Source organism: Passer domesticus, chromosome 1 (genome assembly GCF_036417665.1).
Source record: "Passer domesticus isolate bPasDom1 chromosome 1, bPasDom1.hap1, whole genome shotgun sequence".
Classification (NCBI taxonomy): domain Eukaryota; kingdom Metazoa; phylum Chordata; class Aves; order Passeriformes; family Passeridae; genus Passer; species Passer domesticus.
Genome location: NC_087474.1, coordinates 114,216,127 through 114,232,721, shown reverse-complemented (window position 1 = coordinate 114,232,721; position 16,595 = coordinate 114,216,127). Strand labels below are relative to the sequence as shown.

Sequence of the window (16,595 nt, the reverse complement as noted above, 5' to 3'; positions counted from 1 at the left end):
TTGAATGCAGGTGAAGGTGTTCCATGTTCAAGCAGAAGCAAATCACTGAGGTGCCTGAACACGAGACATCGCCAAGGCTTTGCACATGTCACTCACTCACAGAGAAGATCATCTCAGCACAGAAATGACCAAAGCCTAAACAAAATAAGTTGCTGAATTATTCTGTGAATTTTCATGTTGTAGCTGCGCTGCAACTGTTTGAACACTTTTCAGATGTTTTTCCTTTTAAGGAACATATAAATATTTCCTTTCCTCATCCTGTAAGAAACTTTATTAAATAAAACTGGTTTTGCATCTCTTCTGTTGTATTTTATTCTTAATTTACTGTGCATTCTGTGTTTGAATATATTTTAATGGGTGACATCTAACCATACCATAGTAAATTGTGGAGGAGGCTAGTATTCAGAATGATTACAAGGAGTATTTGTTTATAAAACAGGAAAAAAAACTCAGTGTCTCTTCATTTGTTTTTATTAATGGTAATGCTGGCTTGCATGCAATAATTTTTTAATGAAAGCTATGAGAATCTAGGAGGCAGAATAGCTAATGGAGAGCTGGGACACCTGTGTGTAGTTTTGAGGTAGGGAAGTCATAATTCTGCATATTGGAAGGTACAATTCTGCAGCACACTGTCCCTGGTGCAATCCTGGCTCCAGAAATCCTCTCGCCCTGCCAGGAGGGACTCTTCTGCCTGGAGGAGTCACTCCAGTGCCAGCACAGCAATCCACTGCCTTCTCCCAGCTGTATTAATGAAATTCCTTGTGGGACCACACTGGAAGAAAGACCATTGAAGTGATTACAATTAAAAATAGCTCTTCCTCTGCTCCTCCCACAAAGAGTTTATTTTTAACTTCCATCACTTCAGTGTGCTGATTTAAGCACTGCTCTACACGCAGTTGTTTTGGCACAGCTGAGGAGGTGACAAACTGCAGGCCAGAGGTGGGAACAAGCATCTGGGGCAGGAGCTGGCTGCAGCAGCTCAGCTGGCAAAGGCAGTGTATCATGGGACTATGGTGTGATAGTTCACTGTATGAACTTAAACTTTGCCTTTCCTGAGTGTTTCCATAGCCATGAAGCATCTCTGCTCCAAATTCCCAGTACAGGAGAGCCTGTCCAGTGTCACTTTCCTCCCCCAGCCTGGCTCACTTACATCACAGATTTACAGCCATGTGAGCTGGAAATAGAGTGTATGTGAAGCCTCAGCTGAATCCTGAGGCTGATGCCCTCAAAGACATGTAGATAGCTAACTTTCAGGCAGTGGGAGGCTTAAATGGACAGGGCTAGGAGCAGGCATAAGGTCAGAGACCATGCCTTGGCCATAGGACAGTGGCCACCTACCCACCCACCCACCCTCCCTCCCAGGTCTCTGCTCGTAGCACAGACCTTTTATGTTTGGCTTTCATGCAAAGCTTAATGCTGTGGGGGGGACTCGGGACTGAGACAGAACTTCTGGCAGGTCATTTGGGCCATGATATAGGATTCTTCCATCTTTTCTTATAGGACAGGGTATGAGTCACTTGCTGAAGCCTTCTTTCTTATCTCTCCAACTTCTTGACATTTTACGGACCTCAGGCTATGGTGGCCCTTTGACTTCTTCTGTCCCCTGCTTTTGATTTTGGTCTTTTGAGGACTTGAAAGCCATGACCTAATTTGAATTTTTGTTAACAGCTGTATAAGTGAGCACTTGGGTGAACTTGCATAGCCTTTAAGCAGCCAGGAAGTCAGATAATATCTAATCTTATCCCTGTTAGGGTAAAAGAGTGTCTCTAGCACGCTATTGACCAATGCTTTCTAGAGCAGACATCAGTGCATCATGTAATCTATCCTACAGTTCCCTATACTAAAAACAATTATCTGACTGGCTCACACGTGAAGGCATCACAGCATGACATCATCTAGAGCACACTGACCTCAGAGGAAGAAATATCAATTCAACTGAGTCTGGAGCTCTCCTTCAATGCCTCAAGTACTCACTTCACGCATCACAATCTGATTTTGAGCCTCCCCCATGTTCACCAGACATTACTTTTTCTTCCAGTCTTGAACCAGGCTAGCAACCCAGATGATTTTTCTAATCATAGCTGACACTTCTGGCAGATTTGATATTTCAGTGTCAAGCCCTTCAATAAGAAGACCTTGTTGGCCTTCAGAAGCATAATGCTTCTCTTCTGCTCCATGCACACTGTTTCAGAACTCTCTGAGGTTGTGTCCCTAAGACCTTCTTGTAATATAAATACATTTAAAACAAAATAAAATAACATCACTACAGCTCTAAAGTAGCACTTCCACGGCACTCTTGATGGCATAAACAAAATGCTGAATGAAAAGGCAACCTTGAAAATCATCTAGCTCACAAAAGTATGGTTTTGTGATGGAATGGGGCAGCCCAAGCTTGGCTGAACCATGTTGGACCACAAGGATCTCCAATCCTTCAAAAGCTTGGTAGAGTCTTAGTCCTTAATTGTCTGCAGAATTAGCCTTGAAACAATTTCTTTAAAGTCTCTCACTGGTTTCAATAACTTTACCTTCACTGGAGTATCCTTCTCTTTGTCTGTGAACCTCAGTCGTGACTCTTCTGTCCTCACTTTGCAAAGGTGAAGAATCAAACAACCTGTACAGAGTATATAGAGTATATATATATATGTATATAGAGTATACAGAGTATATAGAAACCACACACTCACTGTGGAGATCTCATTACATGGTATGTAAAAGGTTTAAAAAAATCATTATACTTTCCTAGCAGTCTTTACATATCCATCTGGTTGGAAGTTATTTCAGAGAATACTCATGCTACTTATAAAAAGCCAGCCAAAAGTCCAAGACAAAAAAAAAAAAAAAAGAAAAGAAAATTAAGGGGCAGGCAGGTAACTAATCCATTTTGAAGCTGTCAGGTTATGACCTGAGGAATGCTTTCACAGGAAGGGCAAAAATGAGGTTCTTTCCCTAATGAGGAACAACACAATTATTTAAAAAAGGAAGGATAAATGACCAACATTCAGTTGCCAGCACAGAAAACATCCCCAAGAAGAGGACTGATCAAATGTAGTCACAGTGGATGGCTACAGGCTGCCAGACAGGCAGTGTTGACTCAGAGCTCCCACTCCTGAGCTCCCTTTCTCGGTTGCAGCTTATGTAAAAGACTATAAAGGAGGAAAACCCATGAAATAATGAAGATGAATGCAATAAATAGACCTGAGCCTGTCTAGTTGTTTTAGTGGTTAATGCCACTAGAGAAACCCTGCAGGGCTTTAAGCAATTCTTAGTGATGAAGATTTATGAAGCCCTTTTAAAAACTTCATTAAGGGGTCAGAGAGATTTAAGTGGCCTCACAAGCTCTGCACTAAGCCAAGAGATTCACTTTGCAGAAACTCAGCCAAAGGCAGTGAGGACAGAGCCGGCTTGCAAGGGCTCTTCACGCACTCTGGGAACAATGCTGAGTGCCCTGTGCAGGACAGCTTAATGCTGAAGTCCCCAGCAGGGCTGTGGCCACTAAGATGGTTAAAGGAAGCTGCTTAGCAAAAGTATTTCCTCTGAATAATGTTAAGGCCAGCACAGTCTGGTAAGCAAGCCAAGTCTGTATACACTGCTCACATAACTTTCTTATTTCAGTTTCCCTCAGATTGTCTGAAATATTGTAAAGCTTTTTTTTTTTTTTTTGTAGTTGGGATGGATTTTCCTTCTTCAGACAACAAGTGCTGCCTGAAACCAGAATCTTACCTTGCATACTGATGCCTTCAAGCAGTTGTTTAGGACTGTGATTATTTAGATATAAATAGCAGTGTTCATTAATTTAGCAATCACTCCCAGCTATGAAAATGCAAATTGAGTTGGCTTATTTGTGTTTTTCAGAAAGAGAGAAGGTGGTGGCGGTAGGTGGGAAGGGGAATATTCCCCAGGTGCTGCTGTTTATCACCTTTTTGTCTCACCCTGAGCCAGGGAATGTTTCAGCTGCACCCTGCAGAGCTTTGCTGGGCTCTGTTCCATCACCACTGAGGAGGGTGTGCATCACACACCTCTTGTAAAGTTGGTTCTTGGACCGACAGCTTGGTTCAACCCCATTAAAAAAATAAATCCTGGACTTCTTTTTAGTAGGTATGCAACAGAATAATCTCTGGTAGCTGGCAAAGGCAGCAAACTTTGACAGAGCAAGAGATGAAGGCTGCTTTTGTGGCTTCACAAGTAAAACTGCCACTCCCTTTGGCTTGCTGGAGCTGCCTGGCCATGGGGAAACAACCATGATGGAGCAGGCTTCATGATCTGTCATAAAATTCAATATAAACTGAAGCAGAACATCTCCTCCAAAAGCTGTGTTTCAGCTTGACTGCCCACCTAAACACCCTTGGCTAGGTACTTATAACCTGATATTCTGTGCTTCTTATGGGTTGTGGGAAGTGCCACAGAGCCTCTGTGCCTGGTGAGGAGGAGAGGAGCCAAAAGAAAGAAGGTGAAAAGAGAGTAGAGCATGGAGAAAGGGAGACCTGAAAAATCTTCAGCAGGAAGAGAAATGCTGCACTGCACCCTCAAAGACCTTCCTCACCTCACATCCCATCCCTCAGAGCTGCCAGCAGCAGGCATTTAGAAAAACCTCCTCCAAAAAGGCTGGTTATTATCTCCAGCATGTTAAAAACCTTGGAATCTAAATGCATCTAGCATTAATTGAAGGGAGCTCCTGAATTTTTGCAGTGCTTTGTTGGACAGAGATTCTAAATAATGGAATCAACAACTAATTTTTAGGATTTTAAGGGAGCTTGTTCATGGCAGCCCTCATTCACTTTTTACATTCACAGAGCTTAAAGCACCTGCTTTACAGTAAATGAGAGGGATGGGTGGAACCCCACCCTTGTGAACAGGGCTCCTCAGTTAGATTTTGTGGCAGAATGGCTCAGCTCTGGGGTAGCCCCTGGGAAGGCTTGAATTTATGAATGATTCCACAGGCAACTCTCTGCTTGAAATCAAGCAGTAGCAATAGTTTCCAAATAGTTATCCAACAAATGATTCAATATTAATGAACTGCATAAAGAACTTTTATCTACCACTACCTCCATCCCGCAGCTTCTCAGTACCCGCATTTGAATCCAATAGTTTCTGATGTGTTCCTGAAGGTACCAACAAAGTCAGGAGGTGTCTTCCCATCTGCAGGAGCAAGCACAGACCCAGGAGTGAGTGGATTACCATTACGGCTGGCAGGAAAGAGAAGCCTCCCTCATGACAGTGAGTCACAAGATTATCGCCTTGACAAGGAAAACTACAACAGAAAAGCCAACTGCATAATATCCCAAAGAAAGCAATTAAGTGGTTTCATTGATAGAGGTTTTGGATGAGCTACACACTACAAATAACAGCTTCATTCAGGCCATTTTGATGACAGATGCTAGAGATAGGAAGAGCCATGACAATTATGTTTTGCCATGGCATTTTGGGAAACTGGGGATCAGGAATTTTTCCAGAGTGGGAAGATTGTTTTGCTCCCTGAAGACCTTGTTTTGATTTCAAGCACTGCTGACTCTGCACTGTTGCCACATTTTTTAGATACCTTTTTTATTGCTCCCCTGATTGTAGGGTGCAGGGAGATTTCTGCAGCAGACAAAGACTCTTCTGAAGCACATGCTATAACAGCGAAAGGAATCTGCTCTGGACCTTCCATAAATACAGTTAGCTCACTGTATCTCAGTGCCTCAACATGAGGAACATTGTTCTTACCCTACTGAGACTGGAGATAAAGGGAGGCAAAGAGAAGCAGGGTGCTTCAGGCACCCAGTGTGTGAGTTCCTGGGTGCCAGTGTCACCCTGGGTGCTGACATTTGCCTACACAGCCCTGAGGTGCAGAATGGTTCCTCCCTGATGCTCCTGTGTAGCTATTACCACTTGTGAGATGCCACTTGCAATGGCTCAACAATGAGAGTAAAGCTGGGTCTGCTCTGCATTGGCCAAAGCAGGCAAAACTCTGCCTGCCTGCTTTAGGGTGACTGTGGAGAGTAAAAGCACTTGGGCAGCTTAACAGAAGTGGCAGAAAACAAACTCACAGTGAAGTGTACCCTGATCCTTCCTCTGGAGCTATATTCCTAGTCTGTCAGAGTAGGAAATGTCTGAAGTGACAGGAATCCATGAATCAGGGGGCCATTTTCCGTTGTTACCATGGCGTGGCTTTTTTGCTTGGCTTTTTTGGTTTGGTTTTGCCCCCCCCCCCCACAAAACAATAGATGTCATCAGTAAATTATTTAGGGATTCCTAATGATCCTAAATTAGCACTCCTAAACCTTCTGCTTGTTTCAGGTTTGTGAGTAAAACAAAACATAAACCAAAGAAATACAGTTCTGAGTTCCCTTGAGTCAACAGGAACCTTGCCAGCACTTGATTTTTTAAAATCTGGTTTCCTCAGCTGAAGTAGTCATGCAAAATTAGCAACCTCAAGAAGGAAAGTGCAAGTTTGTGTTATTCCTGTTATACCCAAAAGTGGGTTACATTACCCATCAGTTCCCTCAAGCAAAACCTGCACACCTGGGAAGCACTGTAATTTTTCTTTTTGTCTCCCTTTGATGAGACATCAGAAACAAGTGAGCAGCAGTGTTTGCTGCAAATTTCCTTTTGAATGTTGTCATGGCTTTTACCTGGGGGCTGTCAGCCCAGCCACCTCATCTTCCTGCAGAGAAAGGAAGGAGAACATTACCTTTCCCTTTCACCTCCATGTGGGAAGAAGCCACAGGGAAAAACCGAGCTGTGTCACCCTGGATTGCTGTGACCAGATTTATCAGGGAGCTTTTCTTACTGGAAAGCAAAAGTGCTGTGACTGCTCATCTGTTTGTGCATGCACCCTGGGCTGTGTGTGGGAAATGGGGTGGGCAGAACCTCTCCTGCCCAGCACAGTGCTGTGTGTGGTTCCCCCTGCAGAAGAGAATTACTTTTTCTGTGTATATTCCACATATTAAACATGCAGAATGAAGAAGATTGAGGGTCATCAAAGCACAGTTTCCAAACAGACTTGGTTCTGGGGGAGCACGGAGCATAAGCAGGACTGAGAGCATCTGCCAGTGGCAACCACCTCAAACTGCTGCGTGGCCCCAGGTGCCACCTGCTGCACTGTCTGGAAGGAAATGGGGTATTTCATGAAATGAAGGGAAAAGTAAACAATTCTTCAGGTAATGGACTTCAAATACACAAACTGGGATGCTGTAAAGAGAAATGCAATATTTTGTCTCCTTTGACAGATGGAAGGTACAGGATCCACCAGAAAAAGCTGGAGAATTGCCATCACCTGTGCTCCTAAAAGGAGGTTAAACACTTTAAGAGAAGTCAAGACACAGCAAAAAAAGGATTTGTGTCTCTCTAAGATCCTTCCCAAGAGAGCCCCGCTGTGGCTCTTCAAATGTGTGATTATCTTCATCTGCCAGTGGACAGGGCAGTCACAGGGGAGAGAAGCTGCTTTCCTCAAACAAATGATTCATTAAAAATCAGCAACCTACTCCAGGAACAATCCACTATCAGTGTTTTGCCTCAAACTTAGTCATGAAGCCAAGAGGAGTTAAAAAAGGAACGACTGTGGCACAACAATGAAACTCTTTCAATCATTAAACCCTACCAATAAATACTAGTGCTGGAACAAATCTTTATATTTCTAGAAATTATTCTAGCTGTGGAAAATATAAACTGTGTCTTCCCTGCAGACACAGCCAAAACTAATCAAAATACTCCTCATAACACAAAGGAAATACCTCTGGGCTGCGATAAGGACTGTGAATGTGGCTCTTTTACGTCTCCACTAGCTAACAACAATAAGATGGCCCGGTGGCACTGTTTTCAGCACGGAGATTAATAGCCAGGGAGAAACCGAGAAGGAGAAAGTACACTTTCAGTTTTCTTTCCGATGGCTAATTAAAAAGGCCATATCTGAAGGGAAATGCTGTGGAAATGAGAGCTATTTGGATGTGCCTTCCCCCATCTACTATCACTCTGCTTTGTGAGGAATGCTTTATTAGTGCTAATCTCATCTCTGTGCTTTGACAGAAGTTACAGTTTCCTTCCTTTGCAGCCGCTAAGGCTCAGTTCTATTACAGGGTTTGTTTAATGGGAGCTTTATTATTTTACTAAATTACCTCATCTTCTGGGAACAAACTTAACCTTGCACTACGAAGCCAAATGTCTTTTTAATGATGCAAGTCTGTTTGGAAATTGTGCTTTGATGACTCTCAATTTTCTTCATTCTGAATGTTTAATATGTGGAATATAGACAAAAAAGTAATTCTTTTCTGCAGGCCTTCCTGGTCCACTATTTAAAATCAATTTGCTGCAATTATTACGGTTAAGACTGGTGGGAAAAAACATTCTTTATGGTCAGGGACCAGAGAGGAGCCCCTCGCATCACTAGGGAACCCATCTTCAGTAAATTGGAAAATTATACAGGATTGATGCTAAAATACTCCATATTGAAATGTTTAAATTCTAAGATAACATAAATCTCACTCCTATGTGCATTTTGGGACGCAGCCTTCTTGTGCTGCTTTGAGACTCAAAGAGAATTTCTGAGTAACAATGAGAAGCTACCATTAACCCACATGAGACTGTGATTTGATCCAGAGTTTGTAGTCAGGCCAATGAATGGGATTTTCTAGTACAATCTGTAGGACAGTGGATCTCCTGGATCCCAGTGAAGCAAGGCTTTTGCTTACAGGGCAATTGTCTGAGTATAGAGGGTAAAGCAGGGTACTGGCCTATTTTGTTAACATCTGATGATGTACAGGAGAGGAATTACTGTGTTGGTTCCTGGTTGATTCCCTCCCAGATGCCTGTAAGTTGCTGCAAACCCACACAAAAGACTTCTTGACTCTAGAAAAATGCGTGTCTGTGTTTAGGGTGTGTGCAGTTTGGGTACTTCTGAGGCTGTATTGCCCAGAGGTCACCTCTGGGCAAAGCTGGGGGCAGTGTTTTCTGTTTGTGTCAGACTTGAGTGGGAAGAAATACATGAAAATCAAACAGAAATATGCTGTTTGCTAGTGGGGTAGATACACTGTGATGACCTGTGTATTTAGGAATATTGTTAAAACTTGTGAACTTCTTTCCACGTCCCCATTCAGAAAAGCCCTGAATTGTCCTGCAGTAGGAGCAGAGGTCTGGGCACTGCCTCCACTCACTGAGCTGTAAGACCCACACAGCCAGGCACTGTCCCTCCTGTGCTTCCTGGAGACACTGAGCTGCTGCAGACCTGCTGCCTGTGTGCACACACGTGTCCCTTGCCTGTCACCTGTGAGAAAAGGTGCAGGCCTCTGGAATGGTTAGGGAATCAGCACTGGAAATGTTGATCCTTTGGGAAAGTGGCAACTTCTTCCTAGCAGCTCCGTGTCCAAGAAAAGAGTCCTGAAAAAAAATGGGGAACGTGGGCAGGTTGCTATCCCAGAATAGCTCATCTGGGATGCCAATAGGTTCCCAAGGAAAAAAAAGGTACCAGGACCAGATAACAGGCTGTGTAAATTGTTCTGAGGGCTCCAGACAGCTCTTACCTGCATCTGGTGTCAAATTTTTTTCCACATTGCTGAGGATGTAAAAGCAGGGTTGTTGTGAGTAGGTCACTTCAAGCACAATTTTCATTCTGCCTTTCTCACCCTATGAAATAGTCCTGGCATATCACATGGAAACAAATTCCCTAATGGCAGACACAGATTTAGCACTAGATATTTTATTTGTTGTTAGACACTCAAAATCAGCTAAGAATCACCCAGAAGAAAAACCAAGAGTTTTGGTACCTATTTTCCTAATCCTCAGAAGCTGCAAAACTTTTGTCTGAGCTCAGATGAAGGGAACTGACTCTTTCCCTGGATGCTCTCATCAGACTCTTCTACCATAATACATCCCAATCATTACAGATCAAATTGTTTATGCTTTTTCTTGGTGCCATGCCAATAAAATCACCTCTCATTCTCTTACTGTAGTTTTTTATACAGAGATTTCTGCACTTGCCCCAAGGAATGGTAGCTAGTTGACCTGAAAAGACCACATATAACCAAGTGCTTCCCCACCCAGAATCTTTTTATTCCCTTCAGCTCCCCCATTCCTGTAATAGCCCTGAGTTCCCACATTGTTATGAGTCTCTGAAAACTCCTGCCCTACAAAGGAGGATGGCCAACTTTCCCCTAGGCAAGCTTTCATATGTGTCAAAAACTTTGCCAGATGAGAGCCATGGGACAACACAATGCCGTGGGCATCAGAATGCTGAGGGAGGAGTTCTGGCAAAATTCATGGTTTGGGGATAACAGGCATTCCCCACTACTTTCCTTTGAGATGGGGATGATTTCAGTGTGGACTGGTTACAGTGTCATTTAGCCATGTTAGACCAAATCCACTGTGCCAGTTTTCTCCCCCCAGCACCTGGGATTGCCCAGGATCCCCGTGCCAGCGCAGCCCCGGTGTATCTCTGAGCTGAGCATGGCAAGAGCCTTTGCCTTGCACAAGGGTTCCCCTTGGGCCCTGAAAACTGCAGCTTGACCACCTCTGCTTTATTCCATCTCTGAGTGTGGAGTGTGAAGACAAAATGCCCACAAAAAGACAATGAAAGTGCAAAATATATTTTACATGCTAAAAAATATATGTATTTTCATGTTTTCCTCCTCCTGTCCCTCTGGTTAGCTGTGATTCTACCACTATAATTTTATGTCACTGCTTGGAAATTCAGTTGACAGACAAGGTCCTGCTGTGCTACTAAACATAAACACTTCACCTTCTTGTTATGTTAAGCCTTGGCTGTACTTTTTTTCACCAATTTTTTTTTTCCTGCATGGGAATGCAAGCAGCTGAAGCCCAGTGAGAAAACATGAAAATAGATTTCTAGAAAAGTAACCAAAAGGGCTTTACCAGCATGACAAGTTGCTTATCAAGAACTATTTTAGGAACATGAGGAAATGAAACTTTGATGAGAGGGTTCCAAGAGGGAAGATTTACTGAGGAGCTGAAGGTTCAAAGCAAGATGACAGCACGGCTATCAGGAAACCTTCTCTGCACCTGTTTCTCCCCCAGCTGCCTAACCAGACTTCCCCTCCTTTCTGCTGGCAACTGAGCAGCCGAGATCTGCATCCTCTTTTGTACTAATCCTCTCCACCGTCTGTCTGGAAATGTTTGCCAGTCAACTCATCCCCTCCTCCTCCTCCTGAGCACAGACATAAGACGTAGTTTCTGATTTTAATGCCCAGCTGTGCTCCAGAGACCTCATATAAATCCAAGTCACACTCTTGGAGAACAGGATCATAGCCTGCCTCAGTTTCCCAGCTGTAAGAGGAATCCATTACAGCTTTCTTTCCTCTGCATTGCCAGTACATTACCAGGTGAGTCACCAGACTCCTCAGCTGGGAGCTCTTTCCTTCATCTAACACCAAGTGAGCCACCTCAGCCTCAGCTTACAGGAGCTGTCCTGATTTAATGATGCCCAAAGTATGTCCATTATGCTGTGAGTCACAGCTCCTTTAAGGATGAAGTGCAGTCTCTCCCTGTGCTACTGCTTTGCTCATGGGCACTTGGTAAGGTCTCCTCTGAGCTGCATGGCTAAACTGTAGATTTCACAAGCAGGAGTCCTGCCTTCCTCCAGCACACTCCTGCTGGAGAAGTGCCCAAAGCTCTCACTTGCTGTGCCAGATCCCAAGATCCAAGAATTTCTGCCCTTGTGCTGTGATACGGCAGTGGGAAAGGATGGTCTTGCTGAAGTCAGCAGAGCATCATATGATGTCTTGCTTTCACACCAAGAATTATTTTGGAGGCAGTTTAGGATGATGAGGAAAGATGCCTCATGACACAGGCACAAGAGAGGCTGATCTTGGGATGTGGCGCATGGGAACTGCCTTGTGCAGGCTGGTGAAGGGTCATGGGCAGTTTGCAGAGGAAAGCAGACCCACCCAGAGGACCTGGTGGGATGTCCCCTCCTCAGCCACAAGGCAGGGACACCAGCACATCTCTGCTTTGAGTGGTGAGGACCTGGTACAGGCCTTCCTTTGAAGAATGGCTCACTATTTTGACACTATGTGCTGCAGCAGGCAGAGAGGGCAGATTTGACTCCTGTCTAAGCAAAGTGCAGTTCTCCCTGAACTTGAATTATATCCCATAATGATGGATTTCAAATAAAGGATGGCTCACTTAACACATAGCCAAGGAGCCCGTATCAAATTCCCAAGCTTTTCCTCCGCCCCAACAATGAGGAAATTGTTTTAAATGAATCTTATATATCAAGCTCATGACTTCCTTAAAGAAAATTCTTTTAATTTTAACATCCATGGCTGAAATGACATTTTCAGTGTGTGAACAATGTTGAGGACAGAGCTCTCTGCATCACATTGAGTTCCACTTTACTTCATTTCTTCAGATCTTTTTCCACCCATGTCCTCCCTTTGCCATGGTTGTTGGTTACTGTAGGGATGGCACAGGTAGAAAGGGTAGTGGATTGCAGATGAGAGGCAAGACACGGGCTATGCACCTGGAAACTTTAGTCAGACTTTCAGTCATGTATTTTCTGGTATAGAGTGACACTATGGTTTTCAGTAAACTCCTGTTACTGTTGTTGTTACCTCAGGAGCACCAAAGGACTCATCCCAAGTCCCAGGCTTTTTGAACCAGGGGGTACAGAGGGATACAGAGAGTGTGCTACAACAGTTTCCAGTATGGGTTACGTGCATAGTGCACAGAAATGTAGAACACCTGGATGTACGTAGATAAATAAGCACACACATGTTTTGCACTCATATGTATCTTTTGTATAAGAATGGTGTATATATATATATATATATATATATATATTTATATATATACATATGTTACACACCTCTGTAGATGCCTCCTACCACTGTACAGCCCTCTGGGAAACAGTACTGTGCTCTCACTGCCTGGCCACTGTGAACAGGTTTTCGGTGTCTCCCTTGCATTTTCAACCAGAGGGACTCTCTAAATTTTGGGGCTCTCATGCCCACTCTCCCCATATTTGATTCCACAATCAAAAGCTGTCTTTGGCTGATCTCTGCTTTTGGCATCTCTTTTGCTTGGACGGGGAGCTCGGCCTGGGCAGTGCCCAGGTGATATTTTTGACTGCAGTGATATCTTCAAGGCATCATGCCTTGAAGGCTTGAATCACAGCAAGGCAGTGTTTTTCGCTGAAGAGGCACCCAGCACAGAGTAGATGCTGTTCCGTCCTCTGTAGAAAACTCCTGGGACAGCAAGACCAGCTCTTGAAGCTTTCACCCAACAAGCTTTGACCCCTTTTGAAAAGGCTGCCTTTTCCCTCTTCCCTTCCAGCTCTCTCAGCAAAAGGGCTGAGGCTACACCGGTGCTGTGGCACCAGGGCTCAGCACCACGGCACTGCAGCCACCCTGTGAGTGCCTGACGGGGTCGGTCGGCGCTCGGGGCCGAGAGGAAACCCAGCACCTTTGCACACTGGAGCCCTTCACAATGACTTTTGTTGCTGATGGCGCATGTTTGGTTGTACTCGTTAAATCTTGTTAAACAGGAAACAGGTTTCGAGGCGAGAGGGTCCCAGAGAGTTCAAGCTCCCGCTTTCAAATGTTCTTACAAGATGCACAATTGGCACCGACTTACAGGAAATGTTTAATTGGAGTCGGAAGGCGCTGGCTCCGCTGACCTTGTATCGCATTCCTCTGGGTGCTCCTTTCACAATGATTTTCACCTATAGCTTGAATCAGTGATTTATTTATACCAGCCAATGGTGAGTCCAACAGCACCGAGGGGCTGAGCGGACCGGGGATGTGCAGCGAGCTGAAGGGAGGAGCAAGCAGCGAGGAGCAGTCTTACGGCACAGAAGGGGCTGCCGCAAGCCCAAGAGTGACATATTTATGAGTCCAGTATCGGTTGCCTGCACTGATAAGCCACGGTCATTAAAGGAAGGAAAAGTCACCTTTGTGTATATAAAATATACAAGATTCATAGTCTGAAAAGACTTGACAGGAAAACATTAGGTAAATAAAGGATATCCCATAAAGCATAATGTGAAAATTAAGTTACCTCATAAGGGAGGAAAGTTGTCTGTCCCAGCAGTGAAAGTGAGGAAAAATGAAATTCCTCTTTTCCATCTCAAAGCTGATTTGGCTTTAGGGTTTTGGGTGGACCTAGACACATTGTTACTGATGTCTATAAAAAAAACATTAATGTCCATTATGTCAGACTGGAAATGCTTCAGCTTCCCATAAATTTTCACTACATGCTTGCAAGGTGGTGAAAAGCATCTTAAGCATTGCTGCTCTTGGTGGCCAAATAACAGACATACTATCTCGGGCGAGCTGGACTTTCAGTGTTGTTTTTATCAGTTTTCACTAGATTTTATTTTCATCTGATTTTGGGAGCTGTCCTAAATCACTTGGAAAACTTTTCTGCCCTCCTCCCCAGACATTTCTTTTCTGGTGAGTGAAACACATCCAAGATCCACCTAGTTTTGCTTTAACTGGTCAGTAAGCCTCCAAAGCTGAGGAAATGTTGAAATATCAGGGAGAGGCAAAAGGAGGGAAATCGAGAGGGCCGACTTATTACACTACTCAGCAAAAAGATAATGGGGGGGGAGGGGGGGGAGAAATTAAAAAGAGGAAAAGAAAGTTAATCCAGTATTTAAGAAGTCCATAATTTTAATAAAGCAAATTTTTAAAATGTATTTATATTTTTACATAATGATCCATTTCGCAAATAAGAGGTCTGCTAGTGACTGTCCCCATGAAGTATGTTGGCCTTGCATACAGGTGGCCAACAGGTGAGTTTGAAGTCTCAGCAGAAAATCTCTGCAGCCCTCAGCCCCTCTGAGGTTCATAACTGAAAGCCTCACTGATTCCCAGGGTATTGTCATAATGCTTCTGTTGGGAAGGAGCTGATCTGACCTGAACCAAGCCAACGTCTTTTTTATTTCAAACCCTTATCCCGAAGACACAATTCAGTGATTAGGTAGACCCAAACCCAGATTGTAGCCATCATTAAAGTCAGCTTTACTTTTTCCCCAGTAGAATTCACAGATCAACATCTATTTATAAATGTAACTGTCTACTTTAGTTCTCTCTCTTCATGGAAAAAGCCTAAGGGAAGTCACTTCCCCAATGTGCTGCGGGATTTTGGAGGACTTTAGCAAATAGCACCAGTTCCTTGGGTCTCTGTTCCCAGGGACATGTACCACACTTGCTGAAAAACACATTTAACTTCTCTGGTGCATCAGACAAGCACAAATCTCTCTGGTGAGGAGTCAGAGGCTCAGGATGTGAGAGCCCTTATTCAGCATAACCTGCCTTTTCCACTGGAGGTTGCATCAACACCTCTTCCCACCAATTCTTCTGCTCCAGGTCTTTCCAGGTCTGGGTCAGGTTGCTGTCACATCCCATTCTGACTGTGAAGTCCTTTGCTTCCCAGGAGCTGACAGTGTCCTCTCCAGAGCACCTTCAGCCCTTCAGGACTCTGCACCAGGAAACAGTACTGAGCATAGGTATGGGTGACCATTAAGTAACTGAAGGGAAGAAAAAGAGCAAGAAACCTGTGCTGGGCAAACTGAATTCAGGCAGTGAGGGTGCAACTTAATTATGTTTGCAGACTAGTAGTCTAATGGCATCACTTTTGCACATCAACATTAAAGAATTGTTGGAATACCAAGCCATAAAGAATCACCATAAAGATCTCTCCTCCCATTTTTGGAATGCCCACATTATAGACCCATGGTGTTAAACTTGGAAGTTTCTTTTCCAAGTCAAAACAAACACAGGACTTTCTTGGCAATGAATGCTGCTTCAGTGACCTCCATTGGTCTGGCTTTTACCAGACAGGGCCCTCACTCTTTTGGAGCTGCCTTTTCTTTCCAAGTGCATGGGAGGAGGTCCCTTATCTTTATCATATATCTTCAAAAGGTGCCTCTGAGCAAGGCAATCAGTATCACAGACAGGTTTGTGCTTAGGAAACTATGACTAATGAAGCAATAAATCACTGATTTGCCACCTCTGGAAATGCAGTTTAGTCCAACTCTGTCACCTTTATCCACAGCCTTTGGGGACATTCCTTTATTTTAAGGGGTTTACTTCCAAAACTCTGCATGTGATCCCCCCATTAGATAAAGAAGGTGTGATCCAGAAGAGAGAGCAGTTTTGCAAGAAGCCTGCCTGATGAGGCAGCTTCATTTCATTTGATTGGGGATTTTTCTCTTATTCACTCTTTTGCCCTTTGCTGATGTCTCAGCTCCCTCTCTAATAAATAACTGGTCCACATCACTGAAGCGCTGCACATAACTCAGAGCAATTTGTTACTGTTGGCAATGTCTGTGCAGCAGGGGCCCAGGAACAGACCAGCATGGAAGCAGTCATACCTCCCACTCTTCAGGAGCAAGATTTCTGCCTGATTACAGAAGGGGTCATTAGTAGGACAATGCAAAGAAGGTCACATACAATTCCCTCCACACAAATTTGCGTGTGCTGCAAGAGACTCACACAAGCTGCTTTACCCAGGAGTATCTGGCAGGAGAAATTGGTTCTGTGATATCAACACCACAAATATGACAGGACATAAAAAAACCCAATACATATTCACACTAACTGAACACAATTAAAGTGTTTGAACACTTTATACAGCCCTGGGCCCAGAGGATAGCTTAAAATACA

At 44.0% G+C, this 16,595-nt stretch overlaps 1 long non-coding RNA gene across 1 annotated transcript; it reads right to left on the bottom strand.

The window, feature by feature from the left end:
• Nucleotides 1–253: 253 nt before the first annotated feature.
• Nucleotides 254–3,857, bottom strand: LOC135309145 (uncharacterized). The gene is made up of 3 exons (XR_010369461.1): nt 3,721–3,857; nt 2,526–2,611; nt 254–772 (listed from the first exon to the last, which is right to left on the bottom strand). It is a non-coding gene; the product is annotated as an uncharacterized LOC135309145 (long non-coding RNA).
• Between the last annotated feature and the right edge of the window lie 12,738 nt (nt 3,858–16,595).